Source organism: Prinia subflava, chromosome 1, assembly GCF_021018805.1.
Source record: "Prinia subflava isolate CZ2003 ecotype Zambia chromosome 1, Cam_Psub_1.2, whole genome shotgun sequence".
Taxonomy (NCBI): domain Eukaryota; kingdom Metazoa; phylum Chordata; class Aves; order Passeriformes; family Cisticolidae; genus Prinia; species Prinia subflava.
Genome location: NC_086247.1, coordinates 5,102,950 through 5,120,167, shown reverse-complemented (window position 1 = coordinate 5,120,167; position 17,218 = coordinate 5,102,950).

Genomic DNA, 17,218 nt, shown 5'->3' with positions numbered 1-17,218 from the left:
AACCTCCACACATTTAAATTAATCTTCACATCTGTCTGCAGAGTGTCCAGATTAAAGAGGAGTGGTGCAAACAAGACAAAGGCCAAAATGATGTCCAGAAACACTATGGTAGGAACGGTTTGTTATGCAGTGGAAAATCCTGAGATTTTTCCTCAGTGCTGAATGTTCAAACTCTCCTTAGTGTAGTATGTACAGAGCATGTTGATTTTGTACAGGGTCACAGAACATCAGTCCTTTGGCTTAAGCCCTGCAAACCTGTACTGGCAAAGTCCTACAAATCCCATTTCCTCTCAAGCAGAGGTCGAACTGTTCCAACCTACATTAGCTATTAGGAAGAAGCCTTTAACACTGAGCCCCTGAAGGCTATTCAATATGAGAGTACTTCACCCTTACAGAGCCAATTTCCTGCTTTTTATATCCTCATGGAAGTTCTTACAGCTCTTGGAATGAAATTTAATATTTTCTTTTTTAGTACAGTCGAGGATTATGTCAGTAAAAAGACCCATATGTCATGGCTTTGAATAGTTAGTGAGCAGAGCTGGAGCAAGGAATTGGGATGGGGTAACAGCCTAAATCTATTTGGAAAATAGGCAACATACTTTCTAACAAAGAGGAGGCTGGTGAACGCATTTCCCAGAACCCTTAACTGGGGCAAAGAAAAATTGCTTTGCATTCCTTGCTCTACGCCTTATGATAATGGCCTGGATAACCAGAATCCCTACAAACTCCAGAAATGAGCTCATACCCATTGTCTGTCACTCTCAGGGTTATTAACAGGGCCATGCTAATTGGAGATGTGCCACACACTCACCTACCACTGCCCAACATTTCTACTGAACTATCCAAATGACAGAAAATTTTCCAAATACGGGAACATGAATGCCTCTTTCTTGAACCAGGTAGGCGAGTTCCTCCTCCATGTGTTCCAAAAAGATGATGGACACCTATCATAATGAAAGTTTGTGAAAAAGTTTTCTTTTGTAAGAAACAACAAGTGCATTTGATTAAGAGATTTAGTACTGCAGAGCCTTTCCATGGTCTAAATTTGCATGGTCATGACCTTTGTAATGAAACCCAGAACTCTACTGTGGACACCAACACACCAGCAAAAGTGAAGGATCTGTGAATAAAGGCCTTGAAAATAAAAGGCCTTGAAAATATGTCACTACCTGTGGAGGTACAGATAGCAGGGTTGCATCCTCAGCTCTGAACCTTTCCATCCAGCACTCCCACTGTGTATCCACTGCCTGAAACCCACCCAAGCTGAGAATCTCCATGCTCTCCTTCACTGAGAACAAGCATGACCATTTCTTTTTTAAAACACAGGAATGAAAAAGGACAATTGAACAGATATAGGCAGCTTGCAGGGAACCTCTTCTCACCGGCTATTCTAGAAACAGGCCAGTCTTTAGCTCCTTGTTGCAGCAGGGCTCCAGGGTAGAAAGAAATTCACAGTTAGTTGACATTGCAACAAAGAATTTGAGAACTCACGCAAAACAGAAGGTGGTACTGGAACTGATGTAGGATTGCCACTCAATTTCTCATAATTGTATAACTCAAATCATTTAAGCAGAGGCAAATCTTGGAAGCCCCAACAGCAGAACCCTAAGGTTGGACACCTTACCCAGTTTAGGTGTCTGCAGAGTGGGGAGGTTGTGTAGAGAATTTAAGACTGAAAATCTTGGAAGTGACTGCCTCCAGTCTCTTTTTGGCTCTGACCTGAAAGGTTTCTCTTTCTTATGAAAGGAGCTGGGCTAAGAAGAGGCAAGAATCATCTCCTCTGACTACAAAGTTCTGCATTGTGAATGTCTTCACCATCAACACAGACTCCTATAAAGTGAGAGAAATAAGAAGCACGCCCTCAGTGCAGGACAGTTTTCAGTGAACACAAGTTGGACCTTTGATGTCTCAGCCATCTCTGCCCACCACTGTGGCCACCATCAGCATGGGACAGGCAGGTTAGGGGAACACAGGGGAGTCAAGCAGAAGCAGAGTTTATCAAGTGTCAGAGATCCTAAGTCCAAGACTGAGAAAAAACCACATTTTACTCCTCTCAATTTTTGAATGTGACATGCAGCAAATCACTGACTGTGAATCCTTCCATGATCCCAGCAGAAGGAAACATGCAGAAAAATTCTGCCTTGTCAGAATTTTTATTTTATTGTCATTTCTGCCCCCAGGGCTGAGTAAGATGGAAAACTAAATAAGATGAGATGAATGGATCAAGAGCAGCCCTGCCAAGAAGGAATTGAGGGTGCTGGTGGATAAGAAGATGAACATGAGACAGCAATGTGCACTTGCAGCCCAAAAATTCAAACATATCTAGGTCTGCATCAAAAGCAGAGAGGCCAGCAAGCCAAGGGAGGTGATTCTGCTCCTCCACTCCACTCTCTTGAGACCCCATTTAGAGCAACACTGGAAGGACATTCCAACCTGTAGGAGCGAGTCCACAGGAGGCCACAAAGAGGATTAGAGAGATGGAGAACCTCTCCTGTGAGGAAAGGCTGAGATAATTGGAATTGTTCAGCCTGGAGAACAGAAGGCTCTAGGAAGACATTACAGCAGCCCTCCAGTACCTAAAGAGCTGAAGGGGAGCTTTTGTCAAGGATAATGTAGTGCTAGAACAAGGGATAATGAGGTCTTTCAGCTGAGAGAGGGCAGGTTTAGATTGCATATTAGGGAGAAATTCTTTACTTCGAACATGGTGAGGCACTGGCACAGGTTGCCCAGAGAAGCTATGGATATCCCTTCCCTGGAAGGTTGGATGGGGTTTGGATCAACCTCGTCTAGTGGAAGGTATCCCTGCCCATGGCAGGGAGGTCAGGACCTTGAAGGTCCCCTCCAACCCAAACCATTTTATGATTCTATGAAAAGAGAAGATGATCTCTAGACACTGCAGAGAAGTAGTGCAAACAAGGGTCTGACAGCTGTAAATTAGGCAGGAAAAGATGTAACTGGAGAAAACATGTAAATTATCCCTATTTTCCAACAGGAAGGGCTCTCTTCACCACTGTCACTCACACAGAAAACATAAGATACAAAAGCTTGTGCTCTACAGCCCACACACAGCTCTTACACCCAGCAGCTGACAGAGGCAAGAGGGCTGTCACTTAGGAGCTGATGAGAGATATGCAGCTACCCCTGAACCATAGCTGGGTCTGCCTGTCTGTGCTGTGTGGCAAAGAGTGGGACAGTGTCAGTTCAATAATTCTGATGTTGGCTGGAAGGGTTTGGGGCCATTTTAACTCTCATCCTGTCCCATCCTCTCCATTCTGCTTCCTTCCTTTTCATTCTTCCACACAAATTTCAGAAACAGCAGTGGAAAAAGAGAAAGCAAAAAAGGAATGGGCTACGGAGGAAAGAAAGGAATTTACAAATACATGAATGAAATATGAAACAACATCACTCTCAGGTCTTCCTAACATTATCATTTCTTCATATTTAAAATTTTCACAATTAACTGTAAGATGAAGTGCCTCAAATTGTTTCAAAAAGACTTGAAACTCCACAAATTACTTAATTCCCCTTTCCCTACCTCCTTATATGCAATATTCTGAATTTTTACCTTAAAAGAAGAGAGAGCTATTGCATAGATTATATAGGTATCAAAGATTTTATTTCATAGTTGGGGAGAGGATATTTTGAAATAGATAAAGACATAGAGTGTTTCCAGGAAAATAATAACAAAAGCAAAATTAGAAAATTTAGTGGAGGAGAAAGAATAAGGAAAAGTTGTAGAAATGGAAAAGAGATACCTACTTAGATAGCAGTGCTAGAATTTAAAAAAAAAATTAAATCTGTGCCTTCCTTGACTGTAAAGCTCAGTTTCAAATAGTCTCACACTACACTCTTTTTCTTAAGACATAGCAAAGCTCTGGCTGGGATTTATCTCATTTAAGTTTACACTGTAGGTGTCTAACTAACATTTTATGTGGTTTTATACTTAAGCTTCTTTCAAGTTCATGGAGAAAAAAAAAAAAAAAGAAAAAAATCTATACTCAGATTGATTTTATCTCTTTCTCATGAGGAAGAGTAAAATAAATTAACTACTCACAAGAAGGGCTTATTTTCCCCAGACACAATAAAAGAAGCTTAGACAAAGAGCAAAGATTTAGATATTGGTGTTCCAACAGATACTAATATTTCAGAAGATGTCTGTCTGGTCAAGGTGACATGAGAAATTCAGCCAAAAGCAGTAACAGCTAAAGATGGTAAAGGTAATGATAGGAAACTTTATCAAGTTCAGAGGCAGAGGATGAATAGACTGGAGTGCAAAGCCTTTCCCTAATGGGGAACAGAAGCAACACATCTCGACTTCTAAACAGATCCCCCTTCCTGAATGATGAAATTGTCCAAGAAAAGCAGGCTTGGGAAGAGGAACCAAAATGGACCTAGGAAAAGCAATGTCTTTTTGAACTTTAACACTGGTTTCCATAGGGAAAGCTTAAGAACATTCTGTGCAGAGTTTAGTCTGTTTTCTGGGTGAATGGTAACAGATATGGGAACCAAAACTATGGGGCACTCCTGGATGCCTAAAGGGTTAAATTTCACTCTGAGTTTTCCCTGTCCATGAATTGGATTGGATGAAGCCAGCCCTGAGACTCAACTGACCCAAATGCTAGCAAGTGATGCTTTGCTCTCATTGCCTGCAGGGAGGCTCAGGAGCCCTCATCAAAAAAATAAAGGGTACAAAAGCCCCTGAGCACTTTGGCTTTTCTACATCTGTTTTGGCACTAAACTTCCTGCTCCACTCAGGAGCAAGAGGGCACTTTGCTTTCTTTTCCTTTTGGTGCCAAGGAAAATACCCAAGTACTAATACATTGCCATGGGCAGACATGCACATGAATTGACATCGTATTCAGATAAGCAAATATTTCCAACACAGTTGCTGTCTGAAGAGTAACTGTTTTAATCTATCTGTTGTCAAAAAAAAAAAAAAAAAGGATGTGATTGTGCTTGTTTTGCTGTTTTGTCTTTGTTAGCAAGTCTGACAGCCTGTTCTTTAAGAGATAAAACAGGTGCTATAACTTGTTTTCCACAGACACATATGAGATCTAATTTGATGTGTGAAAGTTTGTCATATTCATGTCAGTGTATTCAGAGACCAACGCTTACTTATAGATTAGTACAGCTGAAAGAGACAATAACGTGCAGTCTAATCTCCCAGCTAACATAAGTCCAAAATTATTCTTAACAATCCCAGTACATCATCTATACCTTGTTCAGAGTTGCAGTACTTTTTCTGATCTGTAGAACTATTGGTTTTGATTTATGAGACAGAACATTCCCTCACTAGGGCTAGAAAGTGTTTGAGTGCTCAGCTACTATCACCTGATGCACTTGATCTCTAAAATGAATGCATTCCTCTTCTGTTTGCAGTGTTATGTTTTAATCTGAAACCTCTCCCTGACTTCTAGTGCCCAGAACAAGTTGCTGGACTGGCGGTTGACCATGAAAGAATTTTATTTTTTTCTGTACTAAAGTAAACATGAAAGCCCACAATGCTATTAGCTGTTTCTTGGCCTAAAAATAACCCCAAACAGAGATATAATTAAGAAATTAAATAACACATTAGCTCAGTTACATCAACAATGTTGCACTTGCACAATAAAGAGAAAAAGAAAATAAAAATTTTCAAGCTCTTTACCTTCTTCTGCTTTGTATAGAAACTGAAAACACAGCTGGTGCTTAACAGTGCCTGGTTAAATGGAGAGAAACTAAATGCAAGGTGATATTGAATCCTCAAACTGGAAAAACTTTTGTACAACTACACAGCAAATACCTCAAGAAGTTCTGCACAAAACCTTGCTGGTAGCTATGGCACCTGCATTCACTGTATTTTTACTGGGAAACCCTTTTTAAAGCTATGTAAGAAAGTGCATTTTTCAGCCATTATCTACCCATCCAACTTCCAGGCTTTTTGATGCACTCCTGCTCCCCATTCAGCTTCCACACCCCCTCTTCCACTTGGCATGCATGGCATGTGGGTTGCTGGGGTTACTCCCAAATTCAGGGAAGGAATTTTCTTTCAAAAATTCAGCAGGCTTAAATCTAAACTGCTGAACTGTGGCTTTCATTTCCAGGGAAATGCCATGCCAGCACAAATACTTACATCTCTCAGGCAAATCAGACATCCAAGAGAATTACACTGTGAGCAATAACTGCTGTATGCCCCAAAACACTATAAAGGGGATGGGAAAGGAAATCATCTATAAGAACCCTAATTTGCTAGGCCTGGGGAGATACATTTTTACAAAGGTATGCAATGGCAGGACAAAGGGCTATGGCTTTAAGCTGAAGGAGGGTAGATTTAGATCAGATATTAGGAAGAGGCTCTGGCACAGGTTTGCCCAGAGAAGCTGTGGCTGCCCCTTCCCTGGAAGGGTTCCAGCTTGGATGGGGCTTTGAGCAACTTGGTCTAGTGGAAGGTGTCCCTGTCCATGGCAGGGGATTGGAAACAGAGGATCTTGAAGGTCTCTTCCAACCTAAACCACTCTGTTATTCAACATTTTGCTGCACAGGGATTCTGGTCTTACTGCATTTAGTCACTAGCAAGTTCTGTAAAGCTACAAAACTTCAACATTGCATGGGGTATGAAAGCTTTGGAGAGCCACTGTACTTAATTCATCTCACATAAATGATGTCTTTCCATGGCACAGGCTTCTCTATGTGACTGGCACCAGAGAGTACAACAGCAGGTTTGACATTTGTCTGTTGAAATACCTTTGAAATGTCCATGTGAGGCAGATAGAACTGCTGGTTCCCTGTATTGCAATCAACCCTCTGAGCAGAGGACTGGTGTGAGCTTAACTCTTGTCTTTGGTGCTCTCATCCACATGAACTGTAGCTTTGACTCTCAAGTCTGAGAGAAAACAGCACTGTCTCCTCACATTTGGCCTTCCCTTTGAGAAGGCAGAGTTTTATTTCCCTCTGAGGTGTATGAAACAAAAGATTGAGAGCATAATGCAGGTCTTCAGTCTTTATATTGAACTTCCACTTCTGAAGTCTTTGGAAAAAATGTTTATTGCAGAAAATTGAAAAGCATATCCTGCCTCACACCCCCAAGTCTCTTCTCACTGACAATAGGCTGCTTCTTGCTTTTCCACACCACTGCATTAGTTTGATGTATTGATTCATTTATTCACATGAAGCAGCTTGTCTACCTTGCCTGTAACTACACCATTTATGAAAAGTTCACCATGGAAAACAAAACAAAATGCACAAATAAATCCTTCATAGACCATTAGACTTTTTTCTGTAGGATTTGCTTTCGGATGCTTTTCATAAAAGCCAGTTTATTACTTTTCTGAAGTATTCAGTTTAGGTATGCCACTGGATATCCATAAGACCACACTTTCCCCTGGTTTTGTGTACTTCATGAGTAAAGTCCTTGTAAGGTTCAAAGCATTAAAAAAAACATAAATAGAATTAAAATCTAAAATAAAATTTCAGCATTAAAACTTTTGATGTTCACCATAGGCAAGAACAGAGTTGCAATTCAGGGCAACAGAAACACTATGTCACACATTACTGTGATGTTATCACTTATGTTTTTCAACATTCCAATATATTAAAGCATTATGATACCTGGAAAATATTCACAAGTTGTCATCTTGTTACTAACAACATCCTAGGGGCAAAAAGATTTTTTTCCTACATACCAATGTGCAAGAGTGTCAGCTTTATGATTCCTGCCTATGAATTACACCAGGAGGACTCAGTTTCACTGGCACCAATTCAAACCCAGGAAAGTAAGGACAATGAAGTGACTTCAAAGGAACATGAGTTATTGGAAAGATCATGCAAGACCAGGCTAAGTATTCAACCTTAACACGCTTCAGTTTCATCAGATTCCAAATTGCAGGAACCAATTACTTTCTGTCGTGGCAAATCTCTCATATCTCAGAGCCTGGCTCCATCCTGATGTGCAGCTGCAACTCTATTAGTGTAAATCAAAAAGAAAAAATGAAAACAAAACCAACAACTACAAAAAAAAAAAAAAAAAAAAAAAAAAAAAAAAAAAAAAAAGCAAACCCAAAAACCAAACTCCAAGGGACTCCAAGGGACATACAGAAGTGCAAAGTAGGAATAAAGCCACACAGATCCTGATGCTGAGGCTGACCAACCTTTCTGCAGAGGGCAAGCTCTTAAAATAAGTGCTACCAAAGCACTGAAATCCATTCAACTGTTACTCTAAGATGATTCTACTTGATGAGAGACTTCTCTTCAGCCACAAGCTATAAATAGAAGCATTGCCTTTGCCTAGAGTGAATCTCACAGCAAAGGGAACATTTCTAGAGGAAATTCAGAGATTTAATCTAGGAATGGATTATAGCATCCTGTTCCTGATTTTAAGAAAAGAATGAGAGGCGGGAAAAGTATTTTTTTCCCTCCCTGTGTCTCTGAGGCACGCTAAGACCTACCTTATTCCTGAGCTCTGTCCTGCAAGCAGAGGATTGCCTTTGGGAATGCTTTTCCTGCAGGCTCCAGCCCTGCAAGTAAACAGGCAGGGACGGGCAGGATGTGGGCAGAACTTGGGAACTTCTCTACCCCTCCCAGGGACCAAAGTAGCCTCAGAGCCACCACAAATGCAGAAGAGGAGGATGGTAAGGAAGGGTTACCCCCACCGTGGTTCCTCCCATGATTGCTGCCCTCAGCTCCTGCCTGGCCCAGGGGAACACATGGGCACTGCTTCACACCCTTTTCCTCTGCTGGCAGATCCACCAGAGCCTGTCCTGGTCCCAGTATCAGCACTCGTGGACTCAGGGACTCACTGGTGTTTGCAGATACCCATTTAATTCAGATTGCTGTCTGGCACTTGCAGGCCAGTGGCTTCTAGTCTGTGATTTCAAGTATTTCTTGATGAAATTGCCTAGGAGAGATATGGCCAGAAATGTTCCAGCTCACCTGGTTTGGCCAGAGAGTAGTCTGAGGGCATTTTTCTTTCACAATATTGTCACATACAATTTTTAAAAAGCAAGTAATAATTTTAAATCTACAGGTTTTAAAAATTATTGAAAGCATTAAAAAAGATACGCATTTCAAAAGTTATGAATGTTAAAATATATGCATTTTTAATAGTTCAAGTATTCCACCTGAATTCACCACATCAGTGGAATCCAACATAGACAATAACTTTTTAAATATCACACCCTGAGATATGTGATTTAGTCTTTGCTGGCTCTGCTGATTTAGTAGCACAGCTCACAAAAAGATTAATGTTCAGGCAATCCCACTGGTCTTTCAGCACATCTCTTAGCAGATTAAAGTACTCCATAATTTTTTATTGGAATGACAGAATCTGTCCCTAAATACAGACAACACAATAAGAGCATCAATAAATTGGGAGTCATTTTCCACTTAAGTCTGTATAACATCAAAGACACTGATGAAACCTTAAATCACAGAAAATAATTGCTAATGACAGAATTCTTCTTAGGCTTCATGGATTTATTCCCAGAAAGCATTAAAACCATGGGAAAGATTACATTATTTTTTTTTAATCAGTAGTTCCCATTCTGCTTGTTTAAAACAAATCCAAAAGAATTGATTTCTACTGCCTAATAAAGCATCAGTGTGAACAAGGTCAGAAGCCTTTCCCCAAATTCAGGTGATAAAATGAGGGACCCTAGCAAAAGAATTTTTGAGCCTTAAATACAGAGCTGAATATAAAATAATCCCTGAGTAATCCCTGAACACTCACCCATAGAGAAAATTATTTATTTTCATCAACAAGTTTTGTCATTAAAAGTTTGTAATTTGGGACCCTGCAGCACAGAAGCAGGCACTGAACTAGACATGCTGCTATGTTTTGTGCATGGTCTCCAAAGGAGGCTGTATTCTCAGTGCTTCTTCCTAAAACTTTCCCTGGAGTGGCACCACTGATGCGGAATTAGCTCACATGGCAGAGCACTTGCTCAGCGTGCGAGAGGCAGCGGGATCCATGCCCGCATTCTCCAGCATTTCCAGAATTTATTTCCTTATAAACCAGATCTGAAATTATTCTGAGATGAGCTCAGCTGGCCAGAGCCTGGTGCTGACAACACCAAGGCTGTGGGTTTGATTCCTGTATGGGCCGTTCACTTAAGAGCTGGACTTGATGATCCTCGTGGGTCCCTTCCAGCTCAGATGTTCTGTGACCACTGATGGAAGATGTCAGTTGTTACTCACCTTCAGGTAGCAGACTAATGTATTTTTTTTCATTTAATAAAAAATGGGTATCTTATTTCTCCTTTCTCCTAGAAAATAATAGCACAAATTTTTGTAAATTTGCCCCTGTTATCTAACACTTTACAAGCTCCTTCTGCAGTTTTAGCTTTTAACTCTCATTCTTTTCACTTTCTGTGATTTTGTGTTCCAGGAGATGAAATTCATAGTGCTTTGTCATTCAGTTTGACTTCTCCGAGAAGGCCAAAAGCTTGTCTTTTTTCATAAATCATAGACTAAAAAGAACCATCTCCTGTAAAAGAAACAATTTCACAAGTCCTAGCACTTGTGAAAATGCTGCTTAGATGTGAATTCGGTGGTTTAGGTGATTTTTAACCCAATCATTCAAATTCTTGAGAAGGAGATTCTGCTCCTGACTGCAGACAACACACTTGAAGCAGCATCAATTCCAGAAGCATAAAATGCTGATCACTGACCCTCTTTAAAACCCTGCAGGACAGCAGGGATCTATTGAAAAACCTACATGACCCTCTCAGTCACTTGTCCACTGCTCAGGAATCTGGGTGCTGGTTTTGCCATTGTTTAGTCTCCCAAGCAATGTGAGAAGCTACCAAGATGGAGTTTTTCATGCGGAAAGGAGGAGAGGTAGGCAATGAATAAAAAAATGCAGGCAGGTGGTGAGGCAAATAGGGTCATAACCAGAGTCTTCACCAGTCACCTTTAAAATGCTATTTTTTTTTTAGATGGGAATGGGGATTTGGGTGGATTTCAGATAAAGAGGTTGCAGAGGCCCCATCCCTGGAGGTGTACAAGGACGGGCTGGATGGGGTTTGGAGCAATCTGGGATAGTGGAAGCTGTCCCTGACCATAGCAGGGGGTGGAACATGATGATATTTGAGGTTCCCTCCAACCCAAATCATTCTGTGATTTCTATGGTTTCTTTTGTATAAAATTACTGTGACAGAGCCAGAGTTAAGCTCAGTTCAGCTGTCCAAGTCTTGCACCAAAAGCAAGCCCTTCCTGTCCCACATTATCTCAGCTGGGACAGGAGCTAAGGGTGCCCTTTTTACCAGACTTGATCCTGGTGTGGAAAGATTTACTTTGTTATAGACAGGATTTCACTAATCCCATGAGCATACAGCATGAAAGGTCCAAAGGGGCTAATAGCCTCCTCATATCTCTCATTCTTCCTGATGGTATTGAAGGAGAAAAAACTCCTATGAGCTTTGCAGCCATCCAATTCAGCATCATGTCACAGAACAGAGAAGGGATTAGCACTTATCATCTGATCAGGCAAACAAGTTAGCCAAACAAGAAGAGCTGGTAATGAGGCAGAAAAGCTGTTTGCACAATGGCACAGATCCCCCCACCTAGGCATGAATCAAGAGTATTCATAATACTGCTATTTAATTGAGAGACTCCATAGATAAAGGCCAATTTTTAATTGAGACACTAGAGTAGATAAAGGCCAAGTTTTTGCAAAGAGCATAGTACTGACAAAAGAAAAAATCCATGCTCTGTGGAGCTTCTTAATGACAAATCAGAATTAATAAACCTTGTCCTATTTGTAACAGGAATAAGTGAAATGATCATTTATGCAAGTGTCTGTTTCACAGGAAATTGTTGCCTGCCATGTTCCAGCAATTATTTGGGTTTCAATGCAGGAGAAACTGGCATTGTGTCAGAATTGTCTCAAAGTTGCATTAAATCAACCCAAAGGCTGCTATTCCCCAAAACCAGTGTAACCCCTCCTCTTCCATAGGCCCTGGACGAGAGAGAGAAGAGGTTTTTAAAGATAATGTGCACTCCAACAGCCTTATGCTCCCTCTATCATCTTTACATGTGTTTGACAATCAGCTCTGTGACATCACTGTCACATCACACATATCCTAAAGATACTAAACCTGATACCTGGGATAAAATAGTCACATCATCCCTCTACAGCTATTCCCTCCTGCTCAGCCAAACTGCTTTTTAATCAATACAAAACTTTTAAATTTATTGACAGAGATGCCACTGAAATTGGGTCAACAGCCTTGGTCACTACAGGCTGCTGTGGGGAACCAGTCCTGCCAAGACTCTGGTGTGCCTTATTGAAATGATGAGGTTTCATCTGATCAGATACAGAGATTTATGGTGTAGTTGTCTATATCTGAGTAAACCACCTGCCAGCCCTCTATAATCCACAAAGACAGACATTTCTAGTGAATAATTTATTTCAAAACAGGTCAGACGAATTACCCTGAAAAACTTTGTATTTTTTCCACCATTTTTAAGGCAGCAAGGGATGTCTGGCTTAAAGTGAGGATCAACAACAGACATCTAAGACTAGATGAGTTGAGCCAGCATGACATCTTGGGCAGGACAGGCCCATCTCCCCTCACACTCAGCCTCTCTACTTGAGGCAGACAGACCCAAGAGAGGTTCAATGTCACACAAACCAGTGGCACAGCCTTTTGTCCCATGTTATGTCCATCCATGCCATGGATCATTGCAATTATTTAAAGGAATTGAGCCTATGATATGATGCATCTGCAAGTCATTAATGAAGAGAAGTACAAAGGCATAGAGCTAAGGGAAAAACTGGCACTGGTTAAACCAGAATTATTCTTGCTTATTTCTGGTGGGATTTTTTTTCTTGACCTGTTTTGGTTTGAGTTGAAGACCTACAAAACTGCCAGCAACTCTTTCCACTAGGGGGACAGACTTCTCAGAACTGCCCAAAACTCAGTGCACCCTCTGTGCCTTCCTTGGCTGGGCAGGACCTGCCTTAGAGCTTATTGCCTTCAAAAACACTCTGGGAGAGACACAGGGAGCAAAACCATAGGCATGGAAGTGAGGAGAAATTGAAGCAAGAGTAAGTAGGTTTAAGATGTTTATCATACCAGTGAAATCTGGTATAAGGGTACTTGATGCTTTATCTGTTTTCCTACATGTTATCACTCTTAGCTCAGAAAACTGCTGAAGGAAACCAACAGCTCTTTGACTTCCCTGTGTAATCACATCCAAAATTAGCAACTTCATTTTGTAGCCCACTTGTAACTGCCACAGCCTGCCTGGGGTCATGGCCCACAGTCTGGGTACAACTGGTAAGGGAAGTGAAAAGGATGCTAAGTGAAGAAAATATAGCAATGGAAATATCTACTGAAAAGTAGACAAAAAATCAAAGGCGGCAATAAAAATAAATAAAGGCAGAACATCAAATTTAAAAGAAGAAAATGTAGTTAAATATATACAAATAGCCTGAGTACAAAATGAACAAAAAATGTACTCAGTAATAAACCCAAGGAATGGCAAAGAAAGAAGATAATATAAGCCCAGTTGTAAACTGTTTTAATTTCGGGAATCAATCATAAAAGTACTTATCCATATAATTAACAAAATCCTCCAGAAAACATAAAAACCACTCTCAGAAACACTCTAGAGGTGGTACCATAACTAAACAGTGAAGCAGGACAAGGGAAATTGCCTTGAAACAACTCAGGGTGGTTTATGAAATAACACACTTGAACAGGGATTGTCAACCCATTTGTTGGAATGAGTAGCTCACTCCTGCCCCAGCCTCCCAGGGCAGCTGAACAGATTTATTATCTATGTTAGAGCACTGTCCTTTACAAAAAGAATGGTTTCTTTTCTTCTTGCTGCAGGAACATGAAGTCACTGACCATTGCAGAGCTACACCACCAAGTCCCATGTTCAGACTGAGCATCCTGGGCTGTTCTGCTGCAGATCATGGAAAGGAGGCAGATCTGAGCTTTATCAGTGCTCACACAGGAACAGAAGAACTGCAGATACTACAGAAGAGCCGTGTCTTGCTGCCTCTTGGCCAGTGCTGAACTGATTTCCCAGTCAGAATTTAACACCACTGTGCCTGACTGCCCTGTCTAGACCTAGTCAGTGGGGTTTGCTGCACATTTTCTGGCATATTTTGCAAAGATAAGCACTGAAAAACATTTTTTTTTAAATCAAGCATTACAATGGACTGAAAACCATGTGTTCCTTTCCTCGTAGACTCATTAAGGTATTTAATTTACTGTAAAGAAAACCAGTCCTGCCACCGAAATGGATAAAGGTTTTCAGGAATGCCCAGTACAAGAAGTGCTGTAAAATAGGTACCAGCTGTTGTTTCATTGCTAAGAACTGCATTGGCAACCAAGACAGTCCACGCAGATTATTTGTAGCCTTCTTCTGCTGGTGGAATTGGAATTAGTGAAGTTCTGTCATGTAAGAGGTAATTAGTTTTACACTAATCATGGAGCCAAAAGAAATCCCCCAGTACCTCTAAACTTTATAGCTCAAAGAAAATCTTTGCAATCAATATGCAGAATAATTCTTCCCATGGTAATCAATGTTAACAGGGTTGCTCTGGAAGGAAATATCTGGGTGCTGACAATGGGCACATATTTCAACATGGTTAAGCACTGAAAAAATTGCATTTGGGCAATAAATAGTCAAACCATAACCAAATGTTGGCTAAGCTTAGAACAAAGACCATCAGTCCAAAAATATTTAAATCTGTCAATGGTTTAAACTTGCCCTCAAATGTGAAGTGAAATATGGCAGTTTTGACATCTCCTATTAAAATCACTTAGGAATCAATATTCAGGACATAACAATAATCAAATCAAGTTGCTTAAACCAAACTCAAGGGATCCTTCTGTTCTGCAAAGAATCAAAGATTAATTTCTAAGGAACTGAATCGATGCAAAGTAAATAGATTCTGATGAGCTGAAGAAGGATAACTCACATCTACTGCATAGTAGATGAGCTCTGTGATAACAGCACTCCCTGAGCAGAGGAAATCTACACCACTGCATAATCAGGACTGACAGCACTTGCAAAACATGACCCATAACTCAGTTTCATTCATTCCTAATGAATAATCAAGGCTAACACAGCTTGGAGAAGCTTTGTGGCATGTGATCAGATCAGGTCCAAGTTTGGCACTTTTTGGCCAGCTCTGCAGCCCCACACACACTGGGCTGGGATTTGTGACTCCTCAGTGGGCTCCCAGGACAGGCTGCTTTGCTTTTTTTTCGTAGAGCAAGAGCTGGCAAGTGAGTGCCAAGCTCACAAGTACCTGCCCAGTCTTTACAGCTGAATTTCCTCCACACTGGGAAAGAAATGGGAAACTTTTAGAGAGAATTCATTCTACTTTACAGAAAGAAGCCTTCTAAATCTAACATCCTTGTTAGTATTCACAAAGATAGAGGTATTTGCCATGAAAACCTCAATGTAATAAAGAATAACAACTCAACCCACTCTGATCTCCTAAACAAACTCTTTTTTTAGATTGCAGCTAGCAGCACAAGGAATCAAAATATATCTCACTACTTGCATCACCTGATTTCTGAAATTAATTGTCCACCAAACAATATATATGTTGTACATCAATAATGGTTATTAGAGAGAAGGGTGGTTTCTTTCTTTTTCCCCACTCCAGATTAAATTTCTAAGCTATAACACAAGTGCCTGGTAGGTGATGTACCCACTTACTGCCAATACTGAAACAGTTTTCTCAGGGCATTAGTAGGGTGTGCATACTTTTTCTTTCCTAGGTGAAGTAAGAGCTATTCAACTGACCTTTTAGTGATGCTGAAAAATAAATATTATCAGCCCACTCCTGCCCTCATACCCAGACTAGAAAGGAATAAGCATCTTGCAGAGCTCCCACAAGCAGATCTAGCCCTCCTGTTTCACGGCTCATATTAACGTGACAATTTTTTTCAGCCCAGTTGGTAGAGCTGGACATGAGGAGTAAAGCAGGGAGAAGAAATCAGGGCATTCTCCACCCACCTTTCACCCCCAGCTCCTCTGCTGTGATTGCCAGCCCAGGGTTTATAATTGCTGATCACAACCCCCATGGCAGCCTGGACCAGCAAGGGCAAAGGAGATCACACAAAGGAAAAGTCCTGAGACAGAAAATGAGGGCTGTAGGGGTCTTGGGGATCCTTTTTCATCTCTGAGTAAAAGGCCGGTTTCCTCTCCCAGGTGACAGGGATAGAACAAGAGGACATGGCTTCAAGTTGCACCTGGGGAGGTTTAGATTGGAGATTATGAAGGATTTCTTCACTGAAAGAGTTGCCAAGCATAGGAAGAGGCTGCCCAGGGAAGCTGTGGAATCACCATCCCTGCAAGTGTTTAAAATGCTTGTGGCACTTAGGGACAGAATTTAGTGGTGGACATGACAGTGCTGGGTTAATGGCTGGACTTGATGGTCTTAGGGGTCTTTTCCAAACTAAGAAGTTCTATAATTCTCTGATTCTATGCTTTTCAAAAAATCAGCTCCAGCTAGTTTCTCTTCACCACTCATTCCAGAAATCTTGCCAATTGTTAGAGTATATATTATTCAATTAATAAGAAAATAGGCTGCTTTGAAATTATATAAACCTGATTTTTGGGGGCTGTTTTTAGAAACTGAAGGTCACAATTCATTAAAAACCTCCTTCTAATACTATCTCTTATTCCCAGGTGGAGGAAATGACTGTTCACAGATTCAGTGACTTGCCAAAGGCTGCCAGTGCAGCATCCTCGATTTATGGTTCCTGACTGCACGTCAGTGGGCTGCAGTTTAAAGGTAAAAATCCTTGACTTAACCTGTAAATTATTGACCTCTGATGACATTGATAAGGGAGGAACATTAGAAACTAATATCTCCTCTCCACTGAAAAAATCCCCAAAACCTAGCAGTATATTTTAAAAAAAATTTGAAATCAAAAATTGTAAAACAAATGTTACAAATATTGACTTACAAGTTTTCATACTTGCTTGCAAAGGAGAATGCAAATCTGAGTGTCTGAGCAGATCATTTCAGGACTTAAGAGCTGCAAGTCTCCCAAAAACGCAATGGGAGATCTTTGCAGAAGTTTCTTTCTGCAGAAGACATTCTTCTGCTTGGCTCTGCTCTCAGAGCTGGGACAGTCATCTCAGCCAACCTTTGCTCCTGCCAGCTTCAGAAGCCTGATGTGATTTCCACTGAAGGGGATTACTAAACTTCCAGCACCAACTGGAAGAAGCCTCTAGGAAAACACCAAATAAAATGAAGCACATG